Here is a 20,263-nt window from a genome sequence, read left to right as displayed (position 1 = left end):
AAAACAAACCAAAAGAAAATTAAAATCGTCGCTGCGGGGGATCAAACTCGCGGGAGTACTCACCACTCTACAACGACGACTTTCGAAAAATTATAATATTTGTTAACACACCAGATTTCATCCATCGCCGTTACAGAGAGTAGTCCAATTTTGAATCCGATTAAAATTGTCAAAACAAGATTAAACTTGTTATTGTCGGGGATCAAAGTCGGGTCACTCGAGCGACAAGCAGGAATGCTCACCCTTGTACTGCAACGACCTCTGGAACATAATAACTCGAGCGACAAGCGGAAATACTCACCACTGTACCACTGCAACGACCTCTGAACACATATTATTTGTTAACACACGAGATTTCATAAACCATTTTTTGGGCTAGGAACAGCAATCCAGTTCCGACTTTCGTCCAACTACCGTTGTTGGGGATCGAACCCAAACTGCCGGCATGACAGGTTCACCGCTGTCCAATTTCGAGTTCCGTCAAAACTTCGGAAATAAAATTAAAATCGCCGTTGCCGGGGACCGAACCCAGGTTCACCGCTGTCCAATTTCGAATTCCGTCAAAACTACGGAAAATAAAATGAAAATCGCGCGCCGTTGCCGGGGATCGAACCCGGGTCACCTGCGTGACAGGCAGGAATACTCACCACTATACTACAACGACTCATAAAAGATAAATTGTTTGTTAACGCTCCAGATTTTACCAATCGTCTTTAGAAAGAGTGATCCGTCGTTAACGCTCTAGATTTTATCAGTCGAAGATTCGGAACAAGCAATCCAGTTTCAAATCCGGTGAAAATTGTCAAAAGAAAATTAAACTTATTATTGTCGGGGTTCAAACTCAGGTGTCTCGAGTGACAAGCCGGAATACTCACTACTGTATTGCATCGACCTCTGTAAAATATATTATTCGCTAACACACACGAGAGAAAAAGGAATCCAATTCCGAATTTCGTTGTTGGGGAACAAACCCAAATCATCCGGTTCACCACTGCCGAATTTCGAATTCAATTAAAACAAACCAAAAGAAAATTAAAATCGTCGCTGCGGGGGATCAAACTCGCGGGAGTACTCACCACTCTACAACGACGACTTTCGAAAAATTATAATATTTGTTAACACACCAGATTTCATCCATCGCCGTTACAGAGAGTAGTCCAATTTTGAATCCGATTAAAATTGTCAAAACAAGATTAAACTTGTTATTGTCGGGGATCAAAGTCGGGTCACTCGAGCGACAAGCAGGAATGCTCACCCTTGTACTGCAACGACCTCTGGAACATAATAACTCGAGCGACAAGCGGAAATACTCACCACTGTACCACTGCAACGACCTCTGAACACATATTATTTGTTAACACACGAGATTTCATAAACCATTTTTTGGGCTAGGAACAGCAATCCAGTTCCGACTTTCGTCCAACTACCGTTGTTGGGGATCGAACCCAAACTGCCGGCATGACAGGTTCACCGCTGTCCAATTTCGAGTTCCGTCAAAACTACGGAAATAAAATTAAAATCGCCGTTGCCGGGGACCGAACCCAGGTTCACCGCTGTCCAATTTCGAATTCCGTCAAAACTACGGAAAATAAAATGAAAATCGCGCGCCGTTGCCGGGGATCGAACCCGGGTCACCTGCGTGACAGGCAGGAATACTCACCACTATACTACAACGACTCATAAAAGATAAATTGTTTGTTAACGCTCCAGATTTTACCAATCGTCTTTAGAAAGAGTGATCCGTCGTTAACGCTCTAGATTTTATCAGTCGAAGATTCGGAACAAGCAATCCAGTTTCAAATCCGGTGAAAATTGTCAAAAGAAAATTAAACTTATTATTGTCGGGGTTCAAACTCAGGTGTCTCGAGTGACAAGCCGGAATACTCACTACTGTATTGCATCGACCTCTGTAAAATATATTATTCGCTAACACACACGAGAGAAAAAGGAATCCAATTCCGAATTTCGTTGTTGGGGAACAAACCCAAATCATCCGGTTCACCACTGCCGAATTTCGAATTCAATTAAAACAAACCAAAAGAAAATTAAAATCGTCGCTGCGGGGGATCAAACTCGCGGGAGTACTCACCACTCTACAACGACGACTTTCGAAAAATTATAATATTTGTTAACACACCAGATTTCATCCATCGCCGTTACAGAGAGTAGTCCAATTTTGAATCCGATTAAAATTGTCAAAACAAGATTAAACTTGTTATTGTCGGGGATCAAAGTCGGGTCACTCGAGCGACAAGCAGGAATGCTCACCCTTGTACTGCAACGACCTCTGGAACATAATAACTCGAGCGACAAGCGGAAATACTCACCACTGTACCACTGCAACGACCTCTGAACACATATTATTTGTTAACACACGAGATTTCATAAACCATTTTTTGGGCTAGGAACAGCAATCCAGTTCCGACTTTCGTCCAACTACCGTTGTTGGGGATCGAACCCAAACTGCCGGCATGACAGGTTCACCGCTGTCCAATTTCGAGTTCCGTCAAAACTACGGAAATAAAATTAAAATCGCCGTTGCCGGGGACCGAACCCAGGTTCACCGCTGTCCAATTTCGAATTCCGTCAAAACTACGGAAAATAAAATGAAAATCGCGCGCCGTTGCCGGGGATCGAACCCGGGTCACCTGCGTGACAGGCAGGAATACTCACCACTATACTACAACGACTCATAAAAGATAAATTGTTTGTTAACGCTCCAGATTTTACCAATCGTCTTTAGAAAGAGTGATCCGTCGTTAACGCTCTAGATTTTATCAGTCGAAGATTCGGAACAAGCAATCCAGTTTCAAATCCGGTGAAAATTGTCAAAAGAAAATTAAACTTATTATTGTCGGGGTTCAAACTCAGGTGTCTCGAGTGACAAGCCGGAATACTCACTACTGTATTGCATCGACCTCTGTAAAATATATTATTCGCTAACACACACGAGAGAAAAAGGAATCCAATTCCGAATTTCGTTGTTGGGGAACAAACCCAAATCATCCGGTTCACCACTGCCGAATTTCGAATTCAATTAAAACAAACCAGAAGAAAATTAAAATCGTCGCTGCGGGGGATCAAACTCGCGGGAGTACTCACCACTCTACAACGACGACTTTCGAAAAATTATAATATTTGTTAACACACCAGATTTCATCCATCGCCGTTACAGAGAGTAGTCCAATTTTGAATCCGATTAAAATTGTCAAAACAAGATTAAACTTGTTATTGTCGGGGATCAAAGTCGGGTCACTCGAGCGACAAGCAGGAATGCTCACCCTTGTACTGCAACGACCTCTGGAACATAATAACTCGAGCGACAAGCGGAAATACTCACCACTGTACCACTGCAACGACCTCTGAACACATATTATTTGTTAACACACGAGATTTCATAAACCATTTTTTGGGCTAGGAACAGCAATCCAGTTCCGACTTTCGTCCAACTACCGTTGTTGGGGATCGAACCCAAACTGCCGGCATGACAGGTTCACCGCTGTCCAATTTCGAGTTCCGTCAAAACTACGGAAATAAAATTAAAATCGCCGTTGCCGGGGACCGAACCCAGGTTCACCGCTGTCCAATTTCGAATTCCGTCAAAACTACGGAAAATAAAATGAAAATCGCGCGCCGTTGCCGGGGATCGAACCCGGGTCACCTGCGTGACAGGCAGGAATACTCACCACTATACTACAACGACTCATAAAAGATAAATTGTTTGTTAACGCTCCAGATTTTACCAATCGTCTTTAGAAAGAGTGATCCGTCGTTAACGCTCTAGATTTTATCAGTCGAAGATTCGGAACAAGCAATCCAGTTTCAAATCCGGTGAAAATTGTCAAAAGAAAATTAAACTTATTATTGTCGGGGTTCAAACTCAGGTGTCTCGAGTGACAAGCCGGAATACTCACTACTGTATTGCATCGACCTCTGTAAAATATATTATTCGCTAACACACACGAGAGAAAAAGGAATCCAATTCCGAATTTCGTTGTTGGGGAACAAACCCAAATCATCCGGTTCACCACTGCCGAATTTCGAATTCAATTAAAACAAACCAGAAGAAAATTAAAATCGTCGCTGCGGGGGATCAAACTCGCGGGAGTACTCACCACTCTACAACGACGACTTTCGAAAAATTATAATATTTGTTAACACACCAGATTTCATCCATCGCCGTTACAGAGAGTAGTCCAATTTTGAATCCGATTAAAATTGTCAAAACAAGATTAAACTTGTTATTGTCGGGGATCAAAGTCGGGTCACTCGAGCGACAAGCAGGAATGCTCACCCTTGTACTGCAACGACCTCTGGAACATAATAACTCGAGCGACAAGCGGAAATACTCACCACTGTACCACTGCAACGACCTCTGAACACATATTATTTGTTAACACACGAGATTTCATAAACCATTTTTTGGGCTAGGAACAGCAATCCAGTTCCGACTTTCGTCCAACTACCGTTGTTGGGGATCGAACCCAAACTGCCGGCATGACAGGTTCACCGCTGTCCAATTTCGAGTTCCGTCAAAACTATGGAAATAAAATTAAAATCGCCGTTGCCGGGGACCGAACCTAGGTTCACCGCTGTCCAATTTCGAATTCCGTCAAAACTACGGAAAATAAAATGAAAATCGCGCGCCGTTGCCGGGGATCGAACCCGAGTCACCTGCGTGACAGGCAGGAATACTCACCACTATACTACAACGACTCATAAAAGATAAATTGTTTGTTAACGCTCCAGATTTTACCAATCGTCTTTAGAAAGAGTGATCCGTCGTTAACGCTCTAGATTTTATCAGTCGAAGATTCGGAACAAGCAATCCAGTTTCAAATCCGGTGAAAATTGTCAAAAGAAAATTAAACTTATTATTGTCGGGGTTCAAACTCAGGTGTCTCGAGTGACAAGCCGGAATACTCACTACTGTATTGCATCGACCTCTGTAAAATATATTATTCGCTAACACACACGAGAGAAAAAGGAATCCAATTCCGAATTTCGTTGTTGGGGAACAAACCCAAATCATCCGGTTCACCACTGCCGAATTTCGAATTCAATTAAAACAAACCAAAAGAAAATTAAAATCGTCGCTGCGGGGGATCAAACTCGCGGGAGTACTCACCACTCTACAACGACGACTTTCGAAAAATTATAATATTTGTTAACACACCAGATTTCATCCATCGCCGTTACAGAGAGTAGTCCAATTTTGAATCCGATTAAAATTGTCAAAACAAGATTAAACTTGTTATTGTCGGGGATCAAAGTCGGGTCACTCGAGCGACAAGCAGGAATGCTCACCCTTGTACTGCAACGACCTCTGGAACATAATAACTCGAGCGACAAGCGGAAATACTCACCACTGTACCACTGCAACGACCTCTGAACACATATTATTTGTTAACACACGAGATTTCATAAACCATTTTTTGGGCTAGGAACAGCAATCCAGTTCCGACTTTCGTCCAACTACCGTTGTTGGGGATCGAACCCAAACTGCCGGCATGACAGGTTCACCGCTGTCCAATTTCGAGTTCCGTCAAAACTACGGAAATAAAATTAAAATCGCCGTTGCCGGGGACCGAACCCAGGTTCACCGCTGTCCAATTTCGAATTCCGTCAAAACTACGGAAAATAAAATGAAAATCGCGCGCCGTTGCCGGGGATCGAACCCGGGTCACCTGCGTGACAGGCAGGAATACTCACCACTATACTACAACGACTCATAAAAGATAAATTGTTTGTTAACGCTCCAGATTTTACCAATCGTCTTTAGAAAGAGTGATCCGTCGTTAACGCTCTAGATTTTATCAGTCGAAGATTCGGAACAAGCAATCCAGTTTCAAATCCGGTGAAAATTGTCAAAAGAAAATTAAACTTATTATTGTCGGGGTTCAAACTCAGGTGTCTCGAGTGACAAGCCGGAATACTCACTACTGTATTGCATCGACCTCTGTAAAATATATTATTCGCTAACACACACGAGAGAAAAAGGAATCCAATTCCGAATTTCGTTGTTGGGGAACAAACCCAAATCATCCGGTTCACCACTGCCGAATTTCGAATTCAATTAAAACAAACCAGAAGAAAATTAAAATCGTCGCTGCGGGGGATCAAACTCGCGGGAGTACTCACCACTCTACAACGACGACTTTCGAAAAATTATAATATTTGTTAACACACCAGATTTCATCCATCGCCGTTACAGAGAGTAGTCCAATTTTGAATCCGATTAAAATTGTCAAAACAAGATTAAACTTGTTATTGTCGGGGATCAAAGTCGGGTCACTCGAGCGACAAGCAGGAATGCTCACCCTTGTACTGCAACGACCTCTGGAACATAATAACTCGAGCGACAAGCGGAAATACTCACCACTGTACCACTGCAACGACCTCTGAACACATATTATTTGTTAACACACGAGATTTCATAAACCATTTTTTGGGCTAGGAACAGCAATCCAGTTCCGACTTTCGTCCAACTACCGTTGTTGGGGATCGAACCCAAACTGCCGGCATGACAGGTTCACCGCTGTCCAATTTCGAGTTCCGTCAAAACTACGGAAATAAAATTAAAATCGCCGTTGCCGGGGACCGAACCCAGGTTCACCGCTGTCCAATTTCGAATTCCGTCAAAACTACGGAAAATAAAATGAAAATCGCGCGCCGTTGCCGGGGATCGAACCCGGGTCACCTGCGTGACAGGCAGGAATACTCACCACTATACTACAACGACTCATAAAAGATAAATTGTTTGTTAACGCTCCAGATTTTACCAATCGTCTTTAGAAAGAGTGATCCGTCGTTAACGCTCTAGATTTTATCAGTCGAAGATTCGGAACAAGCAATCCAGTTTCAAATCCGGTGAAAATTGTCAAAAGAAAATTAAACTTATTATTGTCGGGGTTCAAACTCAGGTGTCTCGAGTGACAAGCCGGAATACTCACTACTGTATTGCATCGACCTCTGTAAAATATATTATTCGCTAACACACACGAGAGAAAAAGGAATCCAATTCCGAATTTCGTTGTTGGGGAACAAACCCAAATCATCCGGTTCACCACTGCCGAATTTCGAATTCAATTAAAACAAACCAGAAGAAAATTAAAATCGTCGCTGCGGGGGATCAAACTCGCGGGAGTACTCACCACTCTACAACGACGACTTTCGAAAAATTATAATATTTGTTAACACACCAGATTTCATCCATCGCCGTTACAGAGAGTAGTCCAATTTTGAATCCGATTAAAATTGTCAAAACAAGATTAAACTTGTTATTGTCGGGGATCAAAGTCGGGTCACTCGAGCGACAAGCAGGAATGCTCACCCTTGTACTGCAACGACCTCTGGAACATAATAACTCGAGCGACAAGCGGAAATACTCACCACTGTACCACTGCAACGACCTCTGAACACATATTATTTGTTAACACACGAGATTTCATAAACCATTTTTTGGGCTAGGAACAGCAATCCAGTTCCGACTTTCGTCCAACTACCGTTGTTGGGGATCGAACCCAAACTGCCGGCATGACAGGTTCACCGCTGTCCAATTTCGAGTTCCGTCAAAACTACGGAAATAAAATTAAAATCGCCGTTGCCGGGGACCGAACCCAGGTTCACCGCTGTCCAATTTCGAATTCCGTCAAAACTACGGAAAATAAAATGAAAATCGCGCGCCGTTGCCGGGGATCGAACCCGGGTCACCTGCGTGACAGGCAGGAATACTCACCACTATACTACAACGACTCATAAAAGATAAATTGTTTGTTAACGCTCCAGATTTTACCAATCGTCTTTAGAAAGAGTGATCCGTCGTTAACGCTCTAGATTTTATCAGTCGAAGATTCGGAACAAGCAATCCAGTTTCAAATCCGGTGAAAATTGTCAAAAGAAAATTAAACTTATTATTGTCGGGGTTCAAACTCAGGTGTCTCGAGTGACAAGCCGGAATACTCACTACTGTATTGCATCGACCTCTGTAAAATATATTATTCGCTAACACACACGAGAGAAAAAGGAATCCAATTCCGAATTTCGTTGTTGGGGAACAAACCCAAATCATCCGGTTCACCACTGCCGAATTTCGAATTCAATTAAAACAAACCAGAAGAAAATTAAAATCGTCGCTGCGGGGGATCAAACTCGCGGGAGTACTCACCACTCTACAACGACGACTTTCGAAAAATTATAATATTTGTTAACACACCAGATTTCATCCATCGCCGTTACAGAGAGTAGTCCAATTTTGAATCCGATTAAAATTGTCAAAACAAGATTAAACTTGTTATTGTCGGGGATCAAAGTCGGGTCACTCGAGCGACAAGCAGGAATGCTCACCCTTGTACTGCAACGACCTCTGGAACATAATAACTCGAGCGACAAGCGGAAATACTCACCACTGTACCACTGCAACGACCTCTGAACACATATTATTTGTTAACACACGAGATTTCATAAACCATTTTTTGGGCTAGGAACAGCAATCCAGTTCCGACTTTCGTCCAACTACCGTTGTTGGGGATCGAACCCAAACTGCCGGCATGACAGGTTCACCGCTGTCCAATTTCGAGTTCCGTCAAAACTACGGAAATAAAATTAAAATCGCCGTTGCCGGGGACCGAACCTAGGTTCACCGCTGTCCAATTTCGAATTCCGTCAAAACTACGGAAAATAAAATGAAAATCGCGCGCCGTTGCCGGGGATCGAACCCGAGTCACCTGCGTGACAGGCAGGAATACTCACCACTATACTACAACGACTCATAAAAGATAAATTGTTTGTTAACGCTCCAGATTTTACCAATCGTCTTTAGAAAGAGTGATCCGTCGTTAACGCTCTAGATTTTATCAGTCGAAGATTCGGAACAAGCAATCCAGTTTCAAATCCGGTGAAAATTGTCAAAAGAAAATTAAACTTATTATTGTCGGGGTTCAAACTCAGGTGTCTCGAGTGACAAGCCGGAATACTCACTACTGTATTGCATCGACCTCTGTAAAATATATTATTCGCTAACACACACGAGAGAAAAAGGAATCCAATTCCGAATTTCGTTGTTGGGGAACAAACCCAAATCATCCGGTTCACCACTGCCGAATTTCGAATTCAATTAAAACAAACCAAAAGAAAATTAAAATCGTCGCTGCGGGGGATCAAACTCGCGGGAGTACTCACCACTCTACAACGACGACTTTCGAAAAATTATAATATTTGTTAACACACCAGATTTCATCCATCGCCGTTACAGAGAGTAGTCCAATTTTGAATCCGATTAAAATTGTCAAAACAAGATTAAACTTGTTATTGTCGGGGATCAAAGTCGGGTCACTCGAGCGACAAGCAGGAATGCTCACCCTTGTACTGCAACGACCTCTGGAACATAATAACTCGAGCGACAAGCGGAAATACTCACCACTGTACCACTGCAACGACCTCTGAACACATATTATTTGTTAACACACGAGATTTCATAAACCATTTTTTGGGCTAGGAACAGCAATCCAGTTCCGACTTTCGTCCAACTACCGTTGTTGGGGATCGAACCCAAACTGCCGGCATGACAGGTTCACCGCTGTCCAATTTCGAGTTCCGTCAAAACTACGGAAATAAAATTAAAATCGCCGTTGCCGGGGACCGAACCCAGGTTCACCGCTGTCCAATTTCGAATTCCGTCAAAACTACGGAAAATAAAATGAAAATCGCGCGCCGTTGCCGGGGATCGAACCCGGGTCACCTGCGTGACAGGCAGGAATACTCACCACTATACTACAACGACTCATAAAAGATAAATTGTTTGTTAACGCTCCAGATTTTACCAATCGTCTTTAGAAAGAGTGATCCGTCGTTAACGCTCTAGATTTTATCAGTCGAAGATTCGGAACAAGCAATCCAGTTTCAAATCCGGTGAAAATTGTCAAAAGAAAATTAAACTTATTATTGTCGGGGTTCAAACTCAGGTGTCTCGAGTGACAAGCCGGAATACTCACTACTGTATTGCATCGACCTCTGTAAAATATATTATTCGCTAACACACACGAGAGAAAAAGGAATCCAATTCCGAATTTCGTTGTTGGGGAACAAACCCAAATCATCCGGTTCACCACTGCCGAATTTCGAATTCAATTAAAACAAACCAGAAGAAAATTAAAATCGTCGCTGCGGGGGATCAAACTCGCGGGAGTACTCACCACTCTACAACGACGACTTTCGAAAAATTATAATATTTGTTAACACACCAGATTTCATCCATCGCCGTTACAGAGAGTAGTCCAATTTTGAATCCGATTAAAATTGTCAAAACAAGATTAAACTTGTTATTGTCGGGGATCAAAGTCGGGTCACTCGAGCGACAAGCAGGAATGCTCACCCTTGTACTGCAACGACCTCTGGAACATAATAACTCGAGCGACAAGCGGAAATACTCACCACTGTACCACTGCAACGACCTCTGAACACATATTATTTGTTAACACACGAGATTTCATAAACCATTTTTTGGGCTAGGAACAGCAATCCAGTTCCGACTTTCGTCCAACTACCGTTGTTGGGGATCGAACCCAAACTGCCGGCATGACAGGTTCACCGCTGTCCAATTTCGAGTTCCGTCAAAACTACGGAAATAAAATTAAAATCGCCGTTGCCGGGGACCGAACCCAGGTTCACCGCTGTCCAATTTCGAATTCCGTCAAAACTACGGAAAATAAAATGAAAATCGCGCGCCGTTGCCGGGGATCGAACCCGGGTCACCTGCGTGACAGGCAGGAATACTCACCACTATACTACAACGACTCATAAAAGATAAATTGTTTGTTAACGCTCCAGATTTTACCAATCGTCTTTAGAAAGAGTGATCCGTCGTTAACGCTCTAGATTTTATCAGTCGAAGATTCGGAACAAGCAATCCAGTTTCAAATCCGGTGAAAATTGTCAAAAGAAAATTAAACTTATTATTGTCGGGGTTCAAACTCAGGTGTCTCGAGTGACAAGCCGGAATACTCACTACTGTATTGCATCGACCTCTGTAAAATATATTATTCGCTAACACACACGAGAGAAAAAGGAATCCAATTCCGAATTTCGTTGTTGGGGAACAAACCCAAATCATCCGGTTCACCACTGCCGAATTTCGAATTCAATTAAAACAAACCAGAAGAAAATTAAAATCGTCGCTGCGGGGGATCAAACTCGCGGGAGTACTCACCACTCTACAACGACGACTTTCGAAAAATTATAATATTTGTTAACACACCAGATTTCATCCATCGCCGTTACAGAGAGTAGTCCAATTTTGAATCCGATTAAAATTGTCAAAACAAGATTAAACTTGTTATTGTCGGGGATCAAAGTCGGGTCACTCGAGCGACAAGCAGGAATGCTCACCCTTGTACTGCAACGACCTCTGGAACATAATAACTCGAGCGACAAGCGGAAATACTCACCACTGTACCACTGCAACGACCTCTGAACACATATTATTTGTTAACACACGAGATTTCATAAACCATTTTTTAGGCTAGGAACAGCAATCCAGTTCCGACTTTCGTCCAACTACCGTTGTTGGGGATCGAACCCAAACTGCCGGCATGACAGGTTCACCGCTGTCCAATTTCGAGTTCCGTCAAAACTACGGAAATAAAATTAAAATCGCCGTTGCCGGGGACCGAACCCAGGTTCACCGCTGTCCAATTTCGAATTCCGTCAAAACTACGGAAAATAAAATGAAAATCGCGCGCCGTTGCCGGGGATCGAACCCGGGTCACCTGCGTGACAGGCAGGAATACTCACCACTATACTACAACGACTCATAAAAGATAAATTGTTTGTTAACGCTCCAGATTTTACCAATCGTCTTTAGAAAGAGTGATCCGTCGTTAACGCTCTAGATTTTATCAGTCGAAGATTCGGAACAAGCAATCCAGTTTCAAATCCGGTGAAAATTGTCAAAAGAAAATTAAACTTATTATTGTCGGGGTTCAAACTCAGGTGTCTCGAGTGACAAGCCGGAATACTCACTACTGTATTGCATCGACCTCTGTAAAATATATTATTCGCTAACACACACGAGAGAAAAAGGAATCCAATTCCGAATTTCGTTGTTGGGGAACAAACCCAAATCATCCGGTTCACCACTGCCGAATTTCGAATTCAATTAAAACAAACCAGAAGAAAATTAAAATCGTCGCTGCGTGGGATCAAACTCGCGGGAGTACTCACCACTCTACAACGACGACTTTCGAAAAATTATAATATTTGTTAACACACCAGATTTCATCCATCGCCGTTACAGAGAGTAGTCCAATTTTGAATCCGATTAAAATTGTCAAAACAAGATTAAACTTGTTATTGTCGGGGATCAAAGTCGGGTCACTCGAGCGACAAGCAGGAATGCTCACTCTTGTACTGCAACGACCTCTGGAACATAATAACTCGAGCGACAAGCGGAAATACTCACCACTGTACCACTGCAACGACCTCTGAACACATATTATTTGTTAACACACGAGATTTCATAAACCATTTTTTGGGCTAGGAACAGCAATCCAGTTCCGACTTTCGTCCAACTACCGTTGTTGGGGATCGAACCCAAACTGCCGGCATGACAGGTTCACCGCTGTCCAATTTCGAGTTCCGTCAAAACTACGGAAATAAAATTAAAATCGCCGTTGCCGGGGACCGAACCCAGGTTCACCGCTGTCCAATTTCGAATTCCGTCAAAACTCGGAAAATAAAATGAAAATCGCGCGCCATTGCCGGGGATCGAACCCGGGTCACCTGCGTGACAGGCAGGAATACTCACCACTATACTACAACGACTCATAAAAGATAAATTGTTTGTTAACGCTCCAGATTTTACCAATCGTCTTTAGAAAGAGTGATCCGTCGTTAACGCTCTAGATTTTATCAGTCGAAGATTCGGAACAAGCAATCCAGTTTCAAATCCGGTGAAAATTGTCAAAAGAAAATTAAACTTATTATTGTCGGGGTTCAAACTCAGGTGTCTCGAGTGACAAGCCGGAATACTCACTACTGTATTGCATCGACCTCTGTAAAATATATTATTCGCTAACACACACGAGAGAAAAAGGAATCCAATTCCGAATTTCGTTGTTGGGGAACAAACCCAAATCATCCGGTTCACCACTGCCGAATTTCGAATTCAATTAAAACAAACCAGAAGAAAATTAAAATCGTCGCTGCGGGGGATCAAACTCGCGGGAGTACTCACCACTCTACAACGACGACTTTCGAAAAATTATAATATTTGTTAACACACCAGATTTCATCCATCGCCGTTACAGAGAGTAGTCCAATTTTGAATCCGATTAAAATTGTCAAAACAAGATTAAACTTGTTATTGTCGGGGATCAAAGTCGGGTCACTCGAGCGACAAGCAGGAATGCTCACCCTTGTACTGCAACGACCTCTGGAACATAATAACTCGAGCGACAAGCGGAAATACTCACCACTGTACCACTGCAACGACCTCTGAACACATATTATTTGTTAACACACGAGATTTCATAAACCATTTTTTAGGCTAGGAACAGCAATCCAGTTCCGACTTTCGTCCAACTACCGTTGTTGGGGATCGAACCCAAACTGCCGGCATGACAGGTTCACCGCTGTCCAATTTCGAGTTCCGTCAAAACTACGGAAATAAAATTAAAATCGCCGTTGCCGGGGACCGAACCCAGGTTCACCGCTGTCCAATTTCGAATTCCGTCAAAACTACGGAAAATAAAATGAAAATCGCGCGCCGTTGCCGGGGATCGAACCCGGGTCACCTGCGTGACAGGCAGGAATACTCACCACTATACTACAACGACTCATAAAAGATAAATTGTTTGTTAACGCTCCAGATTTTACCAATCGTCTTTAGAAAGAGTGATCCGTCGTTAACGCTCTAGATTTTATCAGTCGAAGATTCGGAACAAGCAATCCAGTTTCAAATCCGGTGAAAATTGTCAAAAGAAAATTAAACTTATTATTGTCGGGGTTCAAACTCAGGTGTCTCGAGTGACAAGCCGGAATACTCACTACTGTATTGCATCGACCTCTGTAAAATATATTATTCGCTAACACACACGAGAGAAAAAGGAATCCAATTCCGAATTTCGTTGTTGGGGAACAAACCCAAATCATCCGGTTCACCACTGCCGAATTTCGAATTCAATTAAAACAAACCAGAAGAAAATTAAAATCGTCGCTGCGGGGGATCAAACTCGCGGGAGTACTCACCACTCTACAACGACGACTTTCGAAAAATTATAATATTTGTTAACACACCAGATTTCATCCATCGCCGTTACAGAGAGTAGTCCAATTTTGAATCCGATTAAAATTGTCAAAACAAGATTAAACTTGTTATTGTCGGGGATCAAAGTCGGGTCACTCGAGCGACAAGCAGGAATGCTCACCCTTGTACTGCAACGACCTCTGGAACATAATAACTCGAGCGACAAGCGGAAATACTCACCACTGTACCACTGCAACGACCTCTGAACACATATTATTTGTTAACACACGAGATTTCATAAACCATTTTTTAGGCTAGGAACAGCAATCCAGTTCCGACTTTCGTCCAACTACCGTTGTTGGGGATCGAACCCAAACTGCCGGCATGACAGGTTCACCGCTGTCCAATTTCGAGTTCCGTCAAAACTACGGAAATAAAATTAAAATCGCCGTTGCCGGGGACCGAACCCAGGTTCACCGCTGTCCAATTTCGAATTCCGTCAAAACTACGGAAAATAAAATGAAAATCGCGCGCCGTTGCCGGGGATCGAACCCGGGTCACCTGCGTGACAGGCAGGAATACTCACCACTATACTACAACGACTCATAAAAGATAAATTGTTTGTTAACGCTCCAGATTTTACCAATCGTCTTTAGAAAGAGTGATCCGTCGTTAACGCTCTAGATTTTATCAGTCGAAGATTCGGAACAAGCAATCCAGTTTCAAATCCGGTGAAAATTGTCAAAAGAAAATTAAACTTATTATTGTCGGGGTTCAAACTCAGGTGTCTCGAGTGACAAGCCGGAATACTCACTACTGTATTGCATCGACCTCTGTAAAATATATTATTCGCTAACACACACGAATGTTCAAGAAGACGCGCGCAACGCATAATGCAGCCACTTGAAAATTCTCCTCCACAAATCCGATCACGGGATTTCTCCCCTCGATTTCTACATGAAACTTGAAGATGGTGTTACAACTAAGGGCTTGAAATGGTGTCCAATTTCAAATTTCGTTAAAACTACGGAAATAAAATTAAAATCGCCGTTTTCGAAGATCGAACCCCGAGTCACCTACGTGACAGGTAGGAATACTCACCACTATTCTAAAATGACTCATAAAAAAAAAATTCTTTGTTAACACTCCAGATTTTATCAATCGTCTTTAGAAAAAGTGATCCATTGTTAACGCTCTAGATTTTATCAATCGAAGATTCGGAACACAAGTAATCCAATTTCAAATACGGTGAAAATTGTCAAAAGAAAATTAAACTTATTATTGTCGGGGTTCAAACTCAGGTCTCTCGAGTGACAAGCGGGAATACTAACTACTGTATTACATCAACCTCTGAAATATATATTATTTGTTAACACATGAGAGAAAAAAGAATCCAATTCCAAATTTCGTTGTTGGAGAACAAACCCAAATCATCGGGTTCACCACTACCGAATTTCGAATTCAATTAAAACTATCCAAAAGAAAATTAAAATCGTCGCTGCGAGGGATCACACTCGGGTCACCCGCATGACAGGCAGGAATACTCACCACTCTACAATGACAACTTTCAAAAAATATAATATTTGTTAACACATCAGATTTTATCAACCGCCGTTACAAAAAGTAATTCAATTTTGAATCGGATCCGATTAAAATTGTCAAAACAAGATTAAACTTGTTATTGTTGGGGATCAAACTCTGGTCACTCGAGTGACAAGCAGAAATTCTCACCCTTGTACTACAACGACCTCTAGAACATAATAACTCGAGTGACAAGCGGAAATACTCACCACTATACCACTACAACGACCTCTGAAAACATATTATTTGTTAACACACAAGATTTCATAAACCATTTTTTAGGAAAAGCAATCCAGTTCACCCAAACTACCGGCATGACAGGTTCACCGTTGTCTAATTTCGAATTTTGTTAAAACTACCAAAATAAAATTAAAATCGTCATTGTCGGGGATCAAACCCGGGTCATCGCAGGAATACTCACCACTATAACGACTCATAATAAATAAATTATTTGTTAACGCTCCAGACTTTACCAATCGTCTTTGGAAAAAGTGATCCATTGTTAACGCTCTAGATTTTACCAATCGAAAATTTGGAACAAGTAATCCAATTTCAAATCCGGTGAAAATTGTCAAAAGAAAATTAAACTTATTATTGTCAGGGTTCAAACTCAGGTCTCATCCAGTTCACCACTACCGAATTTTGAATTCAATTAAAACTATCCAAAAGAAAATTAAAATCGTCGTTGTGGGGGATCAAACTCGGGTCACCCGCGTGACAGGAGGGAATACTCACCACTCTACAACAATAACTTTCAAAAAATATATTATTTGTTAACACACCAGATTTTATCAATCGCCGTTACAAAAAAGTAATCCAATTTTGAATATGATCGTATTAAAATTGTCAAAACAAGATTAAACTTGTTATTGTCGGGGATCAAACTCAGGTCACTCAAGTGACAAGCAGGAATGCTCACCCTTGTACTACAAGGACCTCTGGAACATAATAACTTGAGTGACAAGCGGAAATAATCACCACTGTACCACTACAATGACCTTTGAAAACATATTCAGGTCACTCGAGTGACAAGCAGGAATGCTCACCCTTGTACTACAAGGACCTCTGGAACATAATAACTCGAGTGACAATCGAAAATACTCACCACTGTACCACTACAATGACCTTTGAAAACATATTATTTGTTAACACACAAGATTTCATAAACCACTTTTTAGGAAAAGCAATCCACGTCAAACTAGTGTTGCCGGGGATCGAACCCAACAACCAGCATGACAGGTTCACCGCTGTCCAATTTCGAATTTCGTTAAAACTATAGAAATAAAATTAAAATCGCTGTTGCTGGGGATCGAACGACAACTTTCGAAAAATATAATATTTGTTAACACACAAGATTTTATCAATCGTCGTTACAAAATGTAATCGAATTTTGAATCCGATCCGATTAAAATTGTCAAAACAAGATTAAACTTGTTATTGTTGGGGATCAAACTTACGGCACTCGAGTGACAAGCAAGAGTGCTCACCCTTGTACTACAACAACCTCTGGAACATAATAACTCGAGTGACAAGTGGAAATACTCACCATTGTACCACTACAACGACCTCACATATTATTTGTTAACACACAAGATTTCATAAACCACTTTTTAGGAAAAGTAATCCTCGTCAAACTACCATTCTTGGGGATCAAACCCAAACAACCGGCATGACGGGTTCACCGCTGTCCAATTTTGAATTTCGTTAAAACTATAAAAATAAAGTTAAAATCGCTGTTGCCAGGGATCGAACCCGATTCACCTGCGTAAAAGGCAAGAATACTCACCACTATACTACAAGGACTCATAAAAAATAAATTATTTGGTAAGGCTCCAGATTTTACCAATGTTTTTAGAAAAAGTGATCCATTGTTAACGTTCAAGATTTGATCGATCGAAGATTTGAAACAAGTAATCCAATTTCAAATCCGGTGGAAATTGTCAAAAGAAAATTAAAATTATTATTGTCGGGGTTCAAACTCAGGTCTCTCGAGTGACAAGCGGGAATACTCACTACTGTATTACATCGACCTCTGAAAAATATATTATTTGTTAAAACACGAGAGAAAAGGGAATCCAATTCCGAATTGAAAAAGGAATCTAATTCTGAATTTCGTTGTTGGGGAACAAACCAAAATCATCCGCTTCACCAGTACCAAATTTCGAATTCATTAAAACTATCCAGAAGAAAATTAAAATCGTCGCTACGGGAGATCAAACTCGGGTCACCTGCGTGATAGGCGGGAATACTCGCCACTCTACAATGACGACTTTCAAAAAATATTATATTTGTTAACACACTAGATTTTATCAATCGCCGTTACAAAAAGTAATCCAATTTTGAATCCGATCTGATTAAAATTGTCAAAACAAGATTAAACTTGTTAATTGTTGGGGATCAAACTCAAGTCACTCGAGTGACAAGCAGGAATGATCACCTTTGCACTACAACGACCTCTGGAACATAATAACATGAGTGACAAGCAGAAATACTCACCACTGTACCACTAGAACGACCTCTGAAAACATATTATTTGTTAACACACAAGATTTCTTAAACCACCACAAGATTTCTTAAACCACTTTTTAGGAAAACACTATAACGACCTCTGAAAACACTTTTTAGGAAAACACTATAACGACCTCTGAAAACATATTATTTGTTAACGCACAAGATTTTTTAAACCACTTTTTAGGAAAAGCAATCCAGTTTCGACTTTCGTTAAACTACTGTTGTTGGGGATCGAACCCAAACTACCGACATGACAAGTTCACCGCTGTCCAATTTCGAATTTTGTTAAAACTATCAAAATAAAATTAAAATTGTCGTTGTCAGGGATCGAACCCAGGTTGTTCACCGCTTCCCAATTTCAAATTCCGTTAAAACTACGAAAATAAAATTAAAATTGCCATTGTGGATCAAACCTAGGTCACCTAGGTGACAGGCAGGAATACGCACTACTATACTACAACGACTCATAAAAACTAAATTATTTGTTAACGGAACATATTTTACCTATCGTCTTTAGAAAAAGTGATCTGGTTAACGCTCTAGATTTTATGGATCTAAATTTGGAACAAGTAATCCAATTTCAAATTGTCAAAAGAAAATTAAACTTATTACCAAATCATCTCGTTCACCACTACCGAATTTAGAATTCAATTAAAACTATCCAAAAGGGATTCAATTCACCATTTTGTTCGTGGAGGGCTTGATTGTGTCGTAGCTCTCTCATTCAGATTAGGTTTTTCGTGAACTGCATTGCTTATATTGACCCCAAAAAGGAAAAGGTAGGTGTAGGTACAGCTAGTCCGTGAACAGCCAACGCCCTGTCAAAATGGGATAGGTTTTCTCTATCATCATTTGTTCCTCCTAACAAGATCTACTAAATTCATCGAGTTGTTCCGGCCAATGATTAATGGAATTCCTTAGTCGCCCCTCTATAAAATACTTGTTTGTTTGGACGAGAGCTGAAAAAGACATCGTAAGCTAACCCCGTGTTGACGAATAACCAACCTGCAATGAATAGAACAAGTATAGTAATGCAATGAATGACGCAGTCTCTCTCTTTCTTCTACTGATAATAAATAATAGAAAGAACGTTCTCCTGTGCTTCCAGACATGCCTCTACATATTCTTGTACAGTTAAAAGAGGGATTCCATAAAGGATGAGATAAGTAAATGAAAATGAACGAAAAATGGCATCTTTGGGTGATCGTCAATCTAGTACCCAGAGCGTCTTGATTCAGAGAGAGTATACCGAGTATAGTATCCTTCTTTGAGACAATAAAGCAATTTCACAATCCGTCTCTAAATTCAGCGCTAGAGAATTTCTTTCTTCTTCTTTTCTTCTTGCTTGTCGATGTAGAATCATGTACCATGAAATAGAAAATGATGCAAATTCCAGTATGTACTATTATGTAGTAGTCAGAGTTCTCTCGGTTATTGGCTTCGGGCTAGACAGCGAAGATTGGGTCAAATGTGAGACTGGTTTTGGTTTCTAATAATTGAGGAAAGGGATTCTCATAGTCCACAAGTGAAATTGGTATTTTGACTTATCCATCGGCATATCTTTCAAAAATAGAAACTTAGGGAAGTAGTAGATTGCTTTATAAACATATGGATAAAAAGAACGTATTTCATTTAGCCTCGTCATGCCTACCCACTATAACTAGTTATTTCGGTTTTCTACTAGCAGTTTGATTTCCCCCTAACCTCAGCTCTATTTATCGGTCTGAATAAGATACGACTTATTTTCTTTTCTTTCAATTAATTGAATGTTCAAAAGAGGGAGGAAAGGTTTCCGTGGTATTCCATATATTCTATATATTGTGGAGTTCTTTACCTTACCTTGTCAATTGAATTTCCAATTCCGGGTGAGATTCATGGGCACGATTAAGATTTTGCGGCGGGATAGATATTCCCTTTCCCTCTCCCATC

General features: G+C 41.2%; 12 non-coding genes and 1 pseudogene across 12 annotated transcripts; all 13 read right to left on the bottom strand.

Annotated features, from left to right (window-relative positions):
- Window positions 1-592: 592 nt before the first annotated feature.
- Window positions 593-664, bottom strand: TRNAD-GUC (transfer RNA aspartic acid (anticodon GUC)). Its single transcript has one exon. It is a non-coding gene; the product is annotated as a tRNA-Asp (tRNA).
- A 941-nt stretch (window positions 665-1,605) lies between these two features.
- On the bottom strand, window positions 1,606-1,677 carry TRNAD-GUC (transfer RNA aspartic acid (anticodon GUC)). The gene has a single exon. It is a non-coding gene; the product is annotated as a tRNA-Asp (tRNA).
- A 941-nt stretch (window positions 1,678-2,618) lies between these two features.
- TRNAD-GUC (transfer RNA aspartic acid (anticodon GUC)) lies at window positions 2,619-2,690 on the bottom strand. The gene has a single exon. It is a non-coding gene; the product is annotated as a tRNA-Asp (tRNA).
- A 941-nt stretch (window positions 2,691-3,631) lies between these two features.
- TRNAD-GUC (transfer RNA aspartic acid (anticodon GUC)) lies at window positions 3,632-3,703 on the bottom strand. The gene has a single exon. It is a non-coding gene; the product is annotated as a tRNA-Asp (tRNA).
- Window positions 3,704-5,657: 1,954 nt separating this feature from the next.
- Window positions 5,658-5,729, bottom strand: TRNAD-GUC (transfer RNA aspartic acid (anticodon GUC)). The gene has a single exon. It is a non-coding gene; the product is annotated as a tRNA-Asp (tRNA).
- A 941-nt stretch (window positions 5,730-6,670) lies between these two features.
- Window positions 6,671-6,742, bottom strand: TRNAD-GUC (transfer RNA aspartic acid (anticodon GUC)). The gene has a single exon. It is a non-coding gene; the product is annotated as a tRNA-Asp (tRNA).
- Window positions 6,743-7,683: 941 nt separating this feature from the next.
- Window positions 7,684-7,755, bottom strand: TRNAD-GUC (transfer RNA aspartic acid (anticodon GUC)). Its single transcript has one exon. It is a non-coding gene; the product is annotated as a tRNA-Asp (tRNA).
- Window positions 7,756-9,709: 1,954 nt separating this feature from the next.
- TRNAD-GUC (transfer RNA aspartic acid (anticodon GUC)) lies at window positions 9,710-9,781 on the bottom strand. Its single transcript has one exon. It is a non-coding gene; the product is annotated as a tRNA-Asp (tRNA).
- A 941-nt stretch (window positions 9,782-10,722) lies between these two features.
- On the bottom strand, window positions 10,723-10,794 carry TRNAD-GUC (transfer RNA aspartic acid (anticodon GUC)). The gene has a single exon. It is a non-coding gene; the product is annotated as a tRNA-Asp (tRNA).
- Window positions 10,795-11,735: 941 nt separating this feature from the next.
- On the bottom strand, window positions 11,736-11,807 carry TRNAD-GUC (transfer RNA aspartic acid (anticodon GUC)). The gene has a single exon. It is a non-coding gene; the product is annotated as a tRNA-Asp (tRNA).
- A 1,953-nt stretch (window positions 11,808-13,760) lies between these two features.
- On the bottom strand, window positions 13,761-13,832 carry TRNAD-GUC (transfer RNA aspartic acid (anticodon GUC)). The gene has a single exon. It is a non-coding gene; the product is annotated as a tRNA-Asp (tRNA).
- A 941-nt stretch (window positions 13,833-14,773) lies between these two features.
- TRNAD-GUC (transfer RNA aspartic acid (anticodon GUC)) lies at window positions 14,774-14,845 on the bottom strand. Its single transcript has one exon. It is a non-coding gene; the product is annotated as a tRNA-Asp (tRNA).
- A 4,213-nt stretch (window positions 14,846-19,058) lies between these two features.
- On the bottom strand, window positions 19,059-19,697 carry LOC147787543 (uncharacterized; annotated as a pseudogene).
- Between the last annotated feature and the right edge of the window lie 566 nt (window positions 19,698-20,263).

This window comes from Cucurbita pepo, chromosome 17 (assembly GCF_057944985.1).
Source record: "Cucurbita pepo subsp. pepo isolate OVF chromosome 17, ASM5794498v1, whole genome shotgun sequence".
NCBI classification, from domain to species: Eukaryota; Viridiplantae; Streptophyta; class Magnoliopsida; order Cucurbitales; family Cucurbitaceae; genus Cucurbita; species Cucurbita pepo.
This window is presented reverse-complemented; position numbering and strand designations above follow the sequence as displayed.